General features: G+C 39.4%; 1 non-coding gene across 1 annotated transcript; it reads right to left on the bottom strand.

Annotated features, from left to right (window-relative positions):
* Positions 1 to 14,983: 14,983 nt before the first annotated feature.
* On the bottom strand, positions 14,984 to 15,101 carry LOC136876635 (5S ribosomal RNA). Its single transcript, XR_010860664.1, has one exon. It is a non-coding gene; the product is annotated as a 5S ribosomal RNA (ribosomal RNA).
* Positions 15,102 to 15,303: the final 202 nt, after the last annotated feature.

The raw sequence follows: 15,303 nt of genomic DNA, 5'->3' as shown, positions 1-15,303 counted from the left end.
TCTCAACGACTTACCGGCTTTGCAGTGGACTTTCTGTAAAAGAAAGTGTTTGTTTGGAACTTGTCACCCGAGTATGCAGCTTCAGTTGGTGGAGAATTTTGCTGTTTGCTTGCCTCCGGACATGTAACGCTTTCTGTCCAGCCAGCAGTTGTAAAGAATTCAAGACGACGAAGAAGTGTAAATAAGGTTAGGGATGCTGTTAGTAAAGAAGGTTGCATCCATATGTAGAGAAATAGTCGTCGTACTTTTCTCTACCAGATTAGGATTCACGGTAACAGTGGAGTGCAGTGGGGCTCTTACCTGGAGGTATGTTAAAAGTATAATGATGTTCTATTTTTATTGGTGAGTTTAATGATGTGTAATTTGCCTTTGTAGACGGCAAACGAATAAATCTCGTGAAGAGATGAATTTGTTGGGTAGTATTGTGCATATTAGCTCTATGTAAACAGCAAGCACTAAGTGGGTTGCATAAGTGTTTATTTTGTTGGTGTTTGTCACATATTAGTTCTTATTCTGGGAGTAAAGTCATAGAATCAAACTTTAAGTGAGTCTTTTGTCAGTGGAGTGAGGCTGAACCTGGCATGTTACCCAAATTTAATTTCAGGGGTTATATAGCAACGGGTAAGGTTACAAAGCAAGTCTGGAGCCTCGTCAGCCTGATGACCGTCGCCTTGGGAGAGGGAGTGGCTCGTTGCTCTACATAATTAAATATTCCTGCAATTGTTTTGCAGGTGGCGCCCATTATCCTTGTTATTTCCACTTAGTTGAGTCAATGTTTATCTGTTCAGTATTTCAATAAATTGCAGAAGTTACAATTGGCGCCGCCAACGTGAGGCAGAATGATATCCAGACTTGCTATATGACCTTGGTAGGCACATTTGGTCCAGTGTTTTAGTGGGCTTGTGTCAGGAGTTATGTATCGGTGTTGTCATGTTTTGAGTTCTATGTTTTATCAGTGGAATGTGAATAATAGTAAGAGTAATAGTAGTGTAATGAATTTGAGAAGGAGAAAAGTGCATAAAGGAAGTATGTCAGTTAATGATGAGGAGAGCAGTTGTGGCACAAGCACACAAAGTTTGATGAAAGTAGTTTTCAGAGTGATAATATGTCTATGGAAAAAGTTTATGGAATTGTAATGGGGGGTGAAGGGGAAGGTAGTGATCAAAATCAAAGTAGCATGGGGGGTAATAATGAGTTTATGAAGTTAGTATTGGAGCAGTTGGCCAAATTGATTGATCAAGGGAATAATTTAAGTAGTCAAATTAGTAATCAGGGGAAGGAATTAAGTGATAAAATTAGTAATGTAGGGGAGGAGGTAAGTAATTTAATTGATAAGCATTGCACGGCAGCTAATGATTGGGGTAGTAGTGTGGAGAAAGGAATTGATAATGTAGGGAGGGAAGGTGATGATTTGAGGGATTTTGGGGGTAAGGGGTGTGAAGAAAAGGAGGAGGATTTGTCGGAGGACCTACTATGTGCTAAAATTGATGGTGATAACACTGTGGTAATTGATGCTCTTTGGGAAGTTGCAGAAATTGAAAAGGAAGTTAGTTGTAAAGGTGATGAAGATTATTTTGTGGAGGAGGAGTCTTTGAGGAAGACATATCATGTTGTAGAGGATGGTGTAATTGAGGAGATTAATGTTACGCCGATAATGTGTCTGAGTAGTGATGATTTTGAGATTAATGAAACTTCCGTTAAGAGGGTCAAGAGCAACAGTGTTGATGGCATGAATGATGTGCGAGTGGGAACAGCGATGAAAGATATGGAAGTGGGAGAATTTAGCAGTAATGGTCGGGATCTCGAGTTCAGTGAGAGTAGTGATTTCAGGAAGAGAGAGAGTGTGAGTGAAGGAAAGTGTGAGAAGGGTTGTGTGAATGAGATTGAGGTGGTTGAAGCTGGTATGTCCGATAAGGATGAGTGGAGGAAAACTGTCGATGCTGTGGGTGAAATTCTTTGTGAAGTGAAGGTTAGGTCACATTTTGTGCATAATGAGAATCATAAGAGTGGTTGTGAATATTATGGGGATTCAGGGTTTGAAGATTTTATGAGGAGTAATTGTGTTGGAAAGGTTTTTGGTATTGGGAGAAAGTTCAAAGAAATTGAGAGTGACAATGTGTATGAGAGAACAGGAGGTCGATTCAAACGTATGTTGAGTGGAATATCTGATGCTGAAGATCGTACGAATGATTTCATTGAAGTGTGGAAGAGTATTGATGAAAGAGGTGCGATTGTGGTGTGTTTTCAGAACAGGAGGGATGTTTGGATTGTGAAATGTATATGTGTTCCGAATGTAAGTCTGTGTAAGTTGTGTGTGAAAGAATGGGAAGAGAGTTTTTGTGTGAGATTGGCAACCAGGGTAGAACTACCCTCAGCAGAAGTGGTATCTTCAAAGGTGATTGATTTAGCGAGGCAGAATTTAAGGAAGTCAGCTGATAGGAGAATGATGCAGCAGGGGAGGCATCATGGAGATAGTTTTGAAGTAGGGGAGGAGGTGTTACTAAAGGTTCCACACATTTCATCTGCAGACAACAAAGAAATTCATAAGTTTTTTCAATTGTATCAGGGACCTTACACAGTAGGTAAGAAAGTTGGCAAATGTGCTTATCACCTGTTGAATAACAAAGGTGACATGATTGGTACACACAATATTCACAATCTTAAGAGGTTTGTAAGGTGAAGTATTGTAAGTTCAGATGTTTTGTGTATGTTAAGAAGAATATGTGAATTTTCTTTAAATCCTGAGTGACTTTGACAGGCTGTGTAGGCTGCTGTACTGAAAAGACTGTGATTTGCCCAGATGTATTGTATATAATCTTCACAAATCAAGGGGAGGTATTGTAACCGTACGTATGTACGATCCCCGAGTTTTTAGGTTAGGAAATTTTCGTATATAGTTTGTTAGGTTAAAATCATGTAATTTTGTTTATTTACCATGTAAAAACGTAATATTATAAGAAGAATGTATAGTTAGGGAATATTACAATGTTCATCATTATATTTTGTATAAATTTCCGTTTGGGTAAGAGTCTGTAAATATGGCCTAGCCGTAAGGATTGTGCAACTGGGAAAACTGCGACTATATCGGGAAGGACGGTTGAAGTCAGTTGGATGTGTTGCAACAGGTGGCTTGAAAACACGGGGTACGGCAGGTTGTATCGGTTGAAGAATTGGAGTGAATCAATGTGGACATACATGAGTGGACGGTCTATGTCACATCATATACTCGATAGCCAATGCGAGGGCTTTGTTTTGAGCGAGGTTTGTGTTGACAGAGTGACGCGGGAAGAAGTGCCGGTGTGAGCGTTGCTACCACTAAACTTTTCAGGACGCGATTACCACGTGTAGCAAGCACATATAAGTGGGTACGCGTGTGCGGCGAGTCATTCTGTTTCTGATTCTGATTCTGATTCTCATTCTGTTTCTGACTCTGATGCTGATACTGTGTTTTTCTCATTTGTACTGGTCTGCGGGAGCGACGTATTTGCGCAGTTTGCTATACGATCTGCTATTGTTTGGAGTATCTGTTACGGAGTGAACATGGTATAATCTCAACGACTTACCGGCTTTGCAGTGGACTTTCTGTAAAAGAAAGTGTTTGTTTGGAACTTGTCACCCGAGTATGCAGCTTCAGTTGGTGGAGAATTTTGCTGTTTGCTTGCCTCCGGACATGTAACGCTTTCTGTCCAGCCAGCAATTGTAAAGAATTCAAGACGACGAAGAAGTGTAAATAAGGTTAGGGATGCTGTTAGTAAAGAAGGTTGCATCCATATGTAGAGAAATAGTCGTCGTACTTTTCTCTACCAGATTAGGATTCACGGTAACAGTGGAGTGCAGTGGGGCTCTTACCTGGAGGTATGTTAAAAGTATAATGATGTTCTGTTTTTATTGGTGAGTTTAATGATGTGTAATTTGCCTTTGTAGACGGCAAACGAATAAATCTCGTGAAGAGATGATTTTGTTGGGTAGTATTGTGCGTATTAGCTCTATGTAAACAGCAAGCACTAAGTGGGTTGCATAAGTGTTTATTTTGTTGGTGTTTGTCACATATTAGTTCTTATTCTGGGAGTAAAGTCATAGAATCAAACTTTAAGTGAGTCTTTTGTCAGTGGAGTGAGGCTGAACCTGGCATGTTACCCAAATTTAATTTCAGGGGTTATATAGCAACAGGTAAGGTTACAAAGCAAGTCTGGAGCCTCGTCAGCCTGATGACCGTCGCCTTGGGAGAGGGAGTGGCTCGTTGCTCTACATAATGAAATATTCCTGCAATTGTTTTGCAGGTGGCGCCCATTATCCTTGTTATTTCCACTTAGTTGAGTCAACGTTTATCTGTTCAGTATTTCAATAAATTGCAGAAGTTACAACAGAGGGGCAGAAAACCCCATTCATGCCCAGGAGCACTTGCTCTAAATTACACAGAAAAGCCTCCTCGAGGCATACATACTCAATTTTCAAGAAAGAGCCACTCGCTCTCAACTTTAAGCCTATCAAAGGCCACACCAAACTCCACCTTCAAGTTGTCCTCTAAGGACATAGACACGGGGGTAAAATACCCAACCTACTGAGGTCTATTAAGTGAGAAAAAGGTTAATTACATGACCTCCAAATTAACAATTTGAGAGGAGGCGATCTGCACCCCTAATACCTTTTGTTTAAAACCTAATCTGGCTCTAGGCCACTAATGCGAGGGCTAATCCCATACTAAAGAGGTGACTTTAGAAGGAAACAATTTACATTACGTTAAGGAAGAATTGGTTATGAAAAATAAGTTCACCTCAAAACAATATGAGTGGGAGCTCGAGAGGGTTAAGCACTCTCTATCCCAATATGTAGCTTTAAAAGAGAATAGATGCTAAGAGTCTTTACATTTTAGGGAAAGTTACATGGTGGAAACGCTTTGGACCCGCCCCGAGAGTTAAGCTGCTGAGCTAGCAAGAAAAGAAGTTATTAAACGGCCATTACCTTGTCGTTGAACTGCTGCCCGAAGAAAGATGCGCTTCCCGCCCCCTGCTACGTACTTTACACTTTGAAAGTTGGTACTGAAGTGGCGCAGAGACCCGAAAATCAGCAGTTTATATACTCTCGTGGAAAGTTCGAGGCGTTTCGGAAATGAGAACACCCGCCCACAAAAACTTTATTGGCTAGGGTATAGCAAGATATTCAAGTTGGAGAAGATACATCTGATTGGTCATAAATTAATTAAAGAAATTCGGGATTGGCTAAATTCAAAACAAGGGGAAAGAAAGGGTCATACAGCCAACTTAAACAAGAAATTTAACAAGGAACAAACTTTTGAAATAAAAATTTCTCCAAAAAAACAGTTCTTTCACTTCGCACTAGGGTGCACCATGGTAGTTCTTCAGTAGTGTCCTCTAGAAGAGAATGTTCACACTTCTTACTACAGGTAAAACAAAAATACATCGAAAACGACCCAGTTCAGAAACTCCAAAATTTCCAAGTAGTGACATCTTCTGAGAAACTTGAAAATTAATACAGTAGATAAAGTTCAGACTTCCTCCAGCAGAGGAGTTTCAACTGGCGCAAAGTTTGAATTAGCGGCGTGGAGGTGTACCGGCCGGTACAAATGGCTAGAATTATACCTCTATGCCTCAGATACTGTTTGCGAGTTTGTGGAGGATTCATCCCCCCCCCAGTCACAAGTTTCGGGTTGTGGCAAGGTGATGAAAGGCTATTAGGCGAGTAGTCGCTAGTGGCCCACCCCCAGATACCGAGCGCCCTCTGCACTATGAACCCTTACTTTGGCATGTGGGGCACTACTGCAGGTTTATCTATTATTTTCCTAACATCTCATGGAACCAAAAACAGAACCCTCTAATTTTAATTTAACAAACCAGGGTTCTGCCCTTAAAACAACATCTTTCAAAGTGAAAAAGAAGAAAATATTTAATACAATTAAAGAGCTCTCTGGAATAATATAAGAGACGTGTTTTGTCAAAGCGATGTTTCAATGAAATAAGGTTGTTTATCAGTAACCTCGCGTACTACTGCACTCTTGTGGTAGTACGTGAACTAGAAGTCCATACAATTGTTGCTCAAATGTTGGTATGGGTGGAATAATGTTGGATATCTACACAAGATGGCTGATTCCTCTGAAATATCTGTGTCTCCAGGCACATTGAAAAGGCAAGAAGAGGACCATAAACATCCTTACTCTCTTATTTCAGGCTAAAGTATGTAAATGTAAAGCTGCTATACTACAGTGTCCACACTCAGAGCAGAAAAAAAGGAAAGGGCATATTTAGCATACTATAAAATGTTATCTGAAGAACAAATGCATGGAAATCCAAGTGATAAAGCAAAGAAGGGTACAAGAAACTGTTTCCAAGAGGCACTGTACCTTTAATTATTTCATTAGCATTGAACAAGGTAAAGGTAATTCCAGTTTGTCAGAAGGTGCTTTGCAGCGTGTATGCTGTTACAGCCAGACGACTTAAGGTTATACAGAACAAATTGAAATCAAATTCAGATCTGAAATACAAATGTACTGTTACTTGGGGAACATACATTCCCTTTTGATTCATTAATAATTTTTTGGCGTAATTCAATAATTTTTTTGTTTTATTTTGCACTTTGTTTCCAAATTCCTTTGTTGAATATATATTTTTATTTTATTTTAAATTTACTTTTCGCTAATTTGTTCAGAGAGGATGATTACCAAGTTGTACTTCCTCTTAAAAGCAAAATCACCACCAATCACTACACCAGCAAGGCATCCATTATAACAGACCTCACAGAATAACTAATGAGGTTTAAAGAATTAATTCGGCAGCACCACAGGTTATTCCTTCTACAAGATAGTCATTACAGTAGGGACAAAACTTGCAGTCATTATTTACCTTCACAACTATCAGTAAAGAAAAGCATAAATTGTTTACGGAATACCGTGAGACTAATGTTAAGCTTCATCTGTATAGCAAAGTTTTTCATACTGTCTTTAATTTAAAGTTTGGAGTGCCACGGTGGGATACATGTGCCACTTGTGACCGGTATTTTGTTAGGATTGTTATTGGAGATAATGAAAATGAGATAAACCGTCTACACAATGAATGTTCTGCACACCGAAGCAAAGCTCAAATGTCTTGTAGTATGTTAACAGAAGATAGTGAAGCTGCAAAAGTAAATCAGTCTTTGGTTGTTTTACATATCGAGTTGCAGCAGGTGTTATGTACTCGTGCATTGCATAACAGTAATGTATTTTATCTACGGCAGTATGCTAGTTACAACTTCTGCGTTCATGATTCCCGCTGTGGGAAGGCAACAATGTTTCTGCAGCATGAAACAGAGGCAAAGCGTGGATTTTCTGAAATTTCATTGTATACTAGCAGTTTCCCGCTGGCTCCACCTGCAATGTACAAAGTATGGTATTGTTCGTTACTATCCTCACGGATGTATTTGCAAAGTTTCGAGTTAATGAAATGAAGCACATGATCTGCTGTGGTAATAGAATGTAATATTATTGTTACCGGCGTAACGTTTTTAGCCTTCCCCATTTATGTTTTGGACTGGCTATCGCTGTAGAAATTTGTGTCACATCATGCTCATCTTTCAAACTTGTTTTCTATGACTGCTTCTAAGTTACTGGAGGCCATACTCCTAACTTATTATTTCTACTTGCCTAAAACACTCTGTTCTATTTTAATTCAAGAACTGTCTGTTTGTGTTTCGCGTTATTCTGTGCCAAACAGCGTTGAACTGGTATCTGCCTTCTGCGCAAGCGAGCGCGACTCTTAGCCGTGCCTATGTCGCTGGCCAATCAGTGCTAGCGAGAATTGTTATGTAATGGACCTTTCTGTCTGGCTTGTAGTGGCCCGTTGTCTGTTGGAAGCTATCACGGCGAGCAGAAGCATACTTCATTGTGGCTCTCAGCGAGCAATCGGTATAACCATGGATTTCGGTTAAAAACCAATTCCGTGCGAGGATGTTGTTCATTCATCCTCAAGAATTTAATTTATATTACTGCGACCTTCCTTCTAGGTGATTAAGTACGACTACGGCGCATAAATTTGTGAGTATGTGAACAACGCGTCTCTTCAACATGGAATCTACATTGGACCTATAAGTTACATTTTCCTGCATCAAGTTTTCATAATCTATGGCTCTGTGACTTCATATAAATCTTCCTCTCCGAATATTTTCCGAACTTTCAGCGGTGCTTTGGAAATCGTCTGATTCTTGAAATTTATTTAATCTAAAAAAAAAAGGAAAGAACATTTCGGTATTGGTAATTCTCCTACTGAAACATGGGTTTCTCATTTGTAATTTTCTAAAAGCTTACTCCCAAAATTTCGGTTATTGTTATTATTTTATATTTAAAGTAATCTTCTCGAGAGTTACGGGGTGATATTGTTTCTCCCTAAAGAAAAGTATGATTCATTTGTGTAATGCTTGAAAGAGTTCCCACAAGCGTCTATTTCTAGTTTCGGTCCCTTGTTGTTTCTATTTATTTGGTGTCATGCTTTCTCTCAATTTTATCTTATTACTAACAATTCATTATCCTTGAGTTTCTTTTGTTGTTTCTCATGTTCCATTATTGTGGGACCTTTGGGATTGGTGCCTCATAAATTTTGCCTGCACTGTAACCGTGGTGGTTTCCTATTTTTGAATGATTGTTGGTGATTGATTGACTTAATGTTGAGGGTGGATTTTTCCTTTGGAGCATGAATTCGGTATTCTGCACTATTTTTCGGGTGTACATGGTTTCTTTACTAATGTTTTAATTACCCTTTCAGGGAATCTCTGTTTATTTTCGTCCAACTTTCTGTTGTGGTTTTATTGGCCTGTTTTGGGTTCATAATTGAAACCTTTTAAAACTTTTGACGCTTGTGAAAGCTCATGGCATTAAACTTGAAACTGTTCAAGTGTAGAAACTTTGAAAAGTAATCTCGAATTTTGGTGGAAATTGATTGAGATTGTAGACTGGTAACTTACTCCTGCTGTAGGCCTACTTAAGGTACCAGATTGTTTTCTTTTAATTTTACTTAAATGATGGCCGTCTTTTGAATTTTGAGCTAACCGTTAATTTCTTCTTTTTCCTAGTTATGTAAGTTTAATTTATTAATTTTATCACGTTGCAGCCTAATTTAATTGTATTGTTCTTTCCCAGTTGTTAAACACTCTTCAATATTTTAAGATTAAATCTTTTTAAACTCCATATCTGGTTGGTCTTTCTTTCAATTAGTCGTACCGGTTAATACTGTACCAGTTTTATTCTAAGTATCCACGGGAACTTCTAACTTTTCTAAGATAAGTTTCTTAACTTTGGTAAATTATGTTTATGTGGGGTATGTGCCCAGTGATTTGTTTCATTTTATGTATTAATTTATCTTGTCTTGTACTCATACCAGCTTAAAGGACGGTACCGGCTGATGCAATTATGTCAACAAAACACTTGAAAATAACATCACACAAAGAAATTGAATTAAACGTTACTTGGAAAAACACTACACGCCGAACTGTTAAAAAGTCCTTCAGAGATCTTTGTCATGGAGACAAATGTACTCATAACTTTCCTCAGAATCTACCAATTTAAGCAGTTATTACCTCAATAGAAAGCGCTTGATCCACTGAGTGTTTTTAGACAAAAACGAACTGCGTACCTCAATTAGAACGAAAGATATGATTGCTTCAATGAGAAAATATGTTGAAGAAATGAGATATCAAATTGAATGTGCACTCATGACTTTCCTCAGAGTCAACCAATTTGAATAGTTAAGAGCTGAAATGAAAGAGCTTGATCCACGGAGTGTTCTTAGGCCAAATTGAACTCTGTACCTCAATTAGAACCAAAGATATGACTGCTTCAAAGAGACAAAAAATTGAAAAAATCAAATAATTTGAGGAAGGCAGAAGTTAAGTGATTTATAGTACCTGATGACAAATCTGTGCACATATACCTTTCAGTTAAAAAAAAAGAATGAAGGAAATTGACCAGATAGAATGGCTGAACTGACTGACTTTAGTTTTCATAAAAAAATATATATAGATACTGAAATATGTGATAGACACCTTCAAACCTCTGCAGATTGCCATTGAAAGTAAGCTGATAATCTGGTCTGACAGATGTGCAGGTCAGAACAATAACTGGAAAGTACTTAGTTTTCTATACCCCCTGATACAACTGAAATACTTCACTGAGGTCAGTCAGAAATTTTTGTGCAGTGGTCACTGCTTTCTGCCATGTGATAGCGACTTTTCTTTCATTTAGCGAATGAAAAAGACAGCTATGGTGTATGTTCCATTTGACTGGGTTGAACTCATTACTCAGGCTTGTCAAAGGAACCCATTCACATGTGCTTCATGACACAAGAACACTTCACAACAGTGGAAGAAAGTATTCAACGAAATGCAGGGCTGAAAATCACAAAAGTAATATGGCTTCAAATCTCACATAATGATCCAGTGTCTGTACAAACAAGGGTATCGCACATTGTTCTTCAATGTTCAAGAACAGACCTGTTAAACGTTTGTGTTGTATGGAACCTTGCCTGCCAACACCCAGTCAACTAGGAAGATTATGTGATCATCCACTATTAATCACCCTATCAAAAAAGAGGAATCTTGTCTCAGTGACAAGTTCTATACCAGTTGAAAGTGCTAGAAAATTTCATTTAGATTTGCCTGCGGAGTAATGTGTAGCAATACATTCATGAATGCCTTATCTGAAAATAATATTTCCCTTTTATGTTATTTGGACTTTAATTTGTACTTGAATAGTTCATATTATTTGTGTAACAATTAGTTATTGTCATGGTGTAATTACAACAAGCATAATTTTACGTTAAAATCTGTGATTGAAGTGTTTCAATATTATTTTGTAATTCATCGGTGGTTATACAACATCATTCCACTGAAGAATTTAGTTTATTTCTTTGTTTTACATTTATTTTGTGTAGATTAGCATATATGTATCTTTAAAAATCCATTCTCCCTATGATGATGACCAAAATTTCTTTAAAATATAAACATTTGATGTTTCCACGGTTTTCTACATTTCTCAATATTTTATAAGTGGCTCTTACAACATTATTCCAGGGAGCTCTTCAACTTTCCTGAATAGCAAAAGTGACAAATGACTGCCTCGATTCCTGTTTGCTTTCAGTATCGATGGTCAGTGCTTTCTTTTTTAATGAAAGTCCACCTAATTAGTAACTCGGTTGAAGAAATTGTTGATCGTGTACTCAACGAGATGTGTAAGCTTGGTTATGGATCCGTTCTGATTAAGACATCCATAGCTAAGCAGTCTTATATGGCTACTTAACCCAAAATTGTTCGGAAGTGGCACTCAAAATTGAGAGGCACAAATCCCAGAACCCCTGCAGAGGAGTTAATTTCCACAGGGATTTGGTTAAGGCTTCCAATGATGACATGATCAGAAACCTTGCACGTTAAGAGGTTAAAGAGGCATGCTCGTACAAGTGTGGCACTGCCTAAACATATAAAGGTCACAAGGTAATGTTTAACTGTTCGCCTGTATCCAGCTCAGTGAGGTGTTACAAGTGCCAAAAATCTCGTCACACTTTATTGCATTGTCAAGGCTTGATGACCTATAAAGTGTGTGGAAAATGCTAGCTTGCTGGTGTAGCATGCTGCGTGCGTTAACTGACCGGGAATGTTCCACATCCAGGGGGTGAAGAAGATCCAGGATATCAAAACTGTAGATAAGCTCTATCCGGACACGTGGAGGAAGTTTAAATCTAGGGCTGCTCTGGAGTTCTCAGTCTCCTTTGCTGAAAAGATTTCAAAAGTAAAGAATTTCACCAGAGTGCATATAAGTACCCATGAACAAAATGTAGTAAGAACTATGTAGGGCCCCATAGAAGGAGACCTACCTCCTCCTGGGAAACCAATAATGCATCCTTGCTGATGTCTTCTGGGAAGGTTCTTCCCAGCCATGCTCGGGGATAACTACATCCCCAAAGAAACCTGGCGATGTATCTGCCAGCTCCCCTCCAAAGAGAATGGAAACAGTGGGCAAGAGCGAGAGGCCCTGATGCCCTCTTGCAACATCCCTTTTGGGGAACCACTTATTCCAGGAAGAAGGCGCTCTTTTTCCCAATCAGAGAACTCGCCATACACAAAGTGCTCAGCTGCCAAATCACCCTCTATTGAGGTGGCAATAGAGGCTGAACAACTCAGTATTGTAGATGGTGACGACTACAGGTAGCTGGATGAAAGGACAGGCAATTGTCCAAATTTCGTTGTGATTTTTGTCCACCCACTGGCCTTATTGTAATGGAACTGCGTTGGTTATCATTGTTGCCTGGCTCAGTTGTGTCAACTGATATCCATCTATATTGCTGCCATAGACTGTCTGCAAGAATGTCGCCCGAGTCCTACACACGACACAACTATGTGAGGATAATATCCTTATTCCAAGGACCGAGTAGCTGTGGATGGCGAGGTGGCTGGGAGAATTTGTACCCCAGTCCGATCCAATATCTTCAGTGAATTGGTGCCGCTACGTACTCAGCTAGAAGCAAAGTTTGCACTCCGTTGCCTATAATGGCAATGGTATGCAACATTTACTTGCCACCCGACTATGATTTTCATATCCATCAGCTACAGGATCTGGTAGCTCAGTTACCTCCTCCTTTCCTTTTGCTGGGAGATGTGAATGTCCGTAACAGTCTCTAGGGCTTTCAGTCTTCCTGTGCTAGAGGGAGGCTTATTGAGTGATTGATGAACTATTTCAATCTTTGTGCGCTCAACACATGGGAACCATGTTGGCTATTTTGCAAGGGAAATGCCAGAGTTTTCCAAACGGGCAGTGATCACCAATGAGGTGCTGGGGCCTGTTGATGATCATGTTTGCTCCATTACACCTGAAATTCTGGCGGCTAGTGCTGAGGAAACAATACCTTCCTCGTCCGGCATCTCTCACCAGAAACAGGTCCCATGGTGGACCATTGTCATTGCAACAGCCATTTGTGATCATCGGTGAGGTTTTAATCATTACCATAAGAACCCTGCGATGGCCATCCATGTAACATTTAAGTACCTAAGAGCCAAAGCCTATTTTTTTTTTAAATTCAAGGGAGTAAGAAAGCTAGTTGGGAAAGGTATGTGTCTTCCATGATGGCACATACTCTGTCATAACAAGTTTGGACAAAACTCCGCTGAATGGTCAGAGTACATAATGTACCTTCAGTTTCCAGAATCTCCATTGATTGACATAGAGTTACAGTTTAAAAATCCTTCCACCATTGCAGATCGCATCATGTCACATTTCACTGATACATCCAGCTCTGGGAGATATGACCTTGCATTTATTCTGATAAAGCGGGAGGCTTCATATTCCTATAATCTGCCTTTCACGGAGTTGTGTACTAGTGCTGTGCAGGGACATGGCTCCTGGTCCAGACAAAATCCATAATCAAATGCTCAGATGTTTGATTGATATCTCAGTGATACCCACCTCACCCTATTGAAAAGAATATGGAGCGAGGGAGTTGTATTACCAATTCTCAAGCCAGATGAAGATCCAAAGCTCCTGTATAGCTATAGGCCAATATGCCTAAACAATTAAAGAAATGGCATCTGTAAGCTATTTGAAACTTTGGTGAACCGACGACTTGTGTGGGCCCCAAAAGAAAGAGGTCTCTTGCCTAACTAAAGGTGTGATTTTCATTCTCATTAGTCTGCCACAGACTGCATGGTACTGTTGCCATCAGCTGAGCTTTGATCTAAATTTGTTTATAATTATAGAACTAAATCCACATTCACATTTAGGTGTGCTACAGTGTATAGACTTAACTGCACTTGTTAAAGAATCAAAAATTGATCAATAAATAGTTTGCACTGACCTACTTTCAGGGCTGTCACTTAGGTAGCAGATTCCCTATTAGTTTTTTTACCTAGTCTTCTCGTAAGTTATATCAAATAAGTTGGAAATTTAAGTAACACATCTCTGGGTAGAATATTCCAACCCTAATTGAGGAGCGTTTTTTCAAAACTCGATAAATGCAACAAATTTTGAAATTGAGTTATGCATGCTGATGTTATCAATTTAACCTTGCTCACCATCCCGTGCAATCATTCTTTGCAGAAGTCGATATTTGCCGTATATAGATGTAAGTTAAAGCAAAACTCGATAAATGTGGTTAATTATTAATCACGTGGCATTCTCTTGGATAATGGGAAGAGTTATTCTGTGGAACAATGGAATGCCGGACTCTTTTATTGAAAGGATGTATTCTCAGCCCAAAGTCTGCAACTTTTTATATACCGTACATTTTTGTCAGCAGTCGCCCATGGTCCATCAAAAGCCTTGGATAGGTCAACAGTGATACAATCCATTTGACTGGCTGAATCTAAAATATCTGCTGTATGTTGCTGGAATCCTACAAGTTGAGCTTCAGTGTAATAACATTTCCTAACTCGAATTGCCTTCTGTCAAACAAGTTAGTAATTTCACATGTATGTCTTAATGTAAGTAGAAAGAATGTTTTTCCAAAACTTACAAGCAACACATGCCAAACTGAAGGCCTGTAGTTATCCGCTTTGTTTATCACACTTTCCTTTGTACACTGGTAAATGTCCTCATTATGCAGTACTTTGCCAGTACCTGCTCTACTTGGACATTAGCCTTATATGAAACTATCTTTACATACTGCTGACTTAATACTTCTGCCTTCTGTAAGTCCTCGCATATAGCCCATCCAGACTTGTATTAACCTAACCCTAACCCCGTGGCACTACAGCCCTGAAGGCCGGCAGATTATGATGTGTCATGTGGTCAGCACGATGAGTCCTCTCGGCCGCTATTCTTGGCCTTCTAGATCGCAGCTGATATTTCACCATCAGATAGCTCCTCAATTCTAATCACGTAGGTTGAGTGGACCTCGAACCATTCCTCAGATCCAGGTAAAAATCTCTGACCTGGCCGGGAATTGAACCTGTGGCCTCCAGATAAGAGGCAGGCACGCTACCCCTACACCGCGGGGCCGGCTAAAGAAGGGAACTGAGCCAACAGCACGTGGTGTTCCCAAGCGGTCACCCACCAAGTACTGACCATGCCCAATGTTGGTTAACTGCGGTGATCGGACGAGAACCGGTGTATTCAACATGGTATGGCCGTTGACTATAATGGTATTATAATACCATATTGTCATAATAATAAAAGCATCTTTCAGTTGTAAATTACTACTCAACATCCTTATAGATCGAAATGAACATAATGACTGCCCTGCAATGGACTGGAATACAATTACTGAAAAGGAGTCGCGGAAGGAGAGGCAGGAGCTGGACAAGGGGAAATGAAAATGATGATGACATAATACTGTA

The sequence above is a fragment of the Anabrus simplex genome, chromosome 6 (genome assembly GCF_040414725.1).
Source record: "Anabrus simplex isolate iqAnaSimp1 chromosome 6, ASM4041472v1, whole genome shotgun sequence".
NCBI classification, from domain to species: Eukaryota; Metazoa; Arthropoda; class Insecta; order Orthoptera; family Tettigoniidae; genus Anabrus; species Anabrus simplex.
Note: the sequence above shows the minus strand (reverse complement) of the source record. Positions and strands in the feature narration are given on the sequence as shown.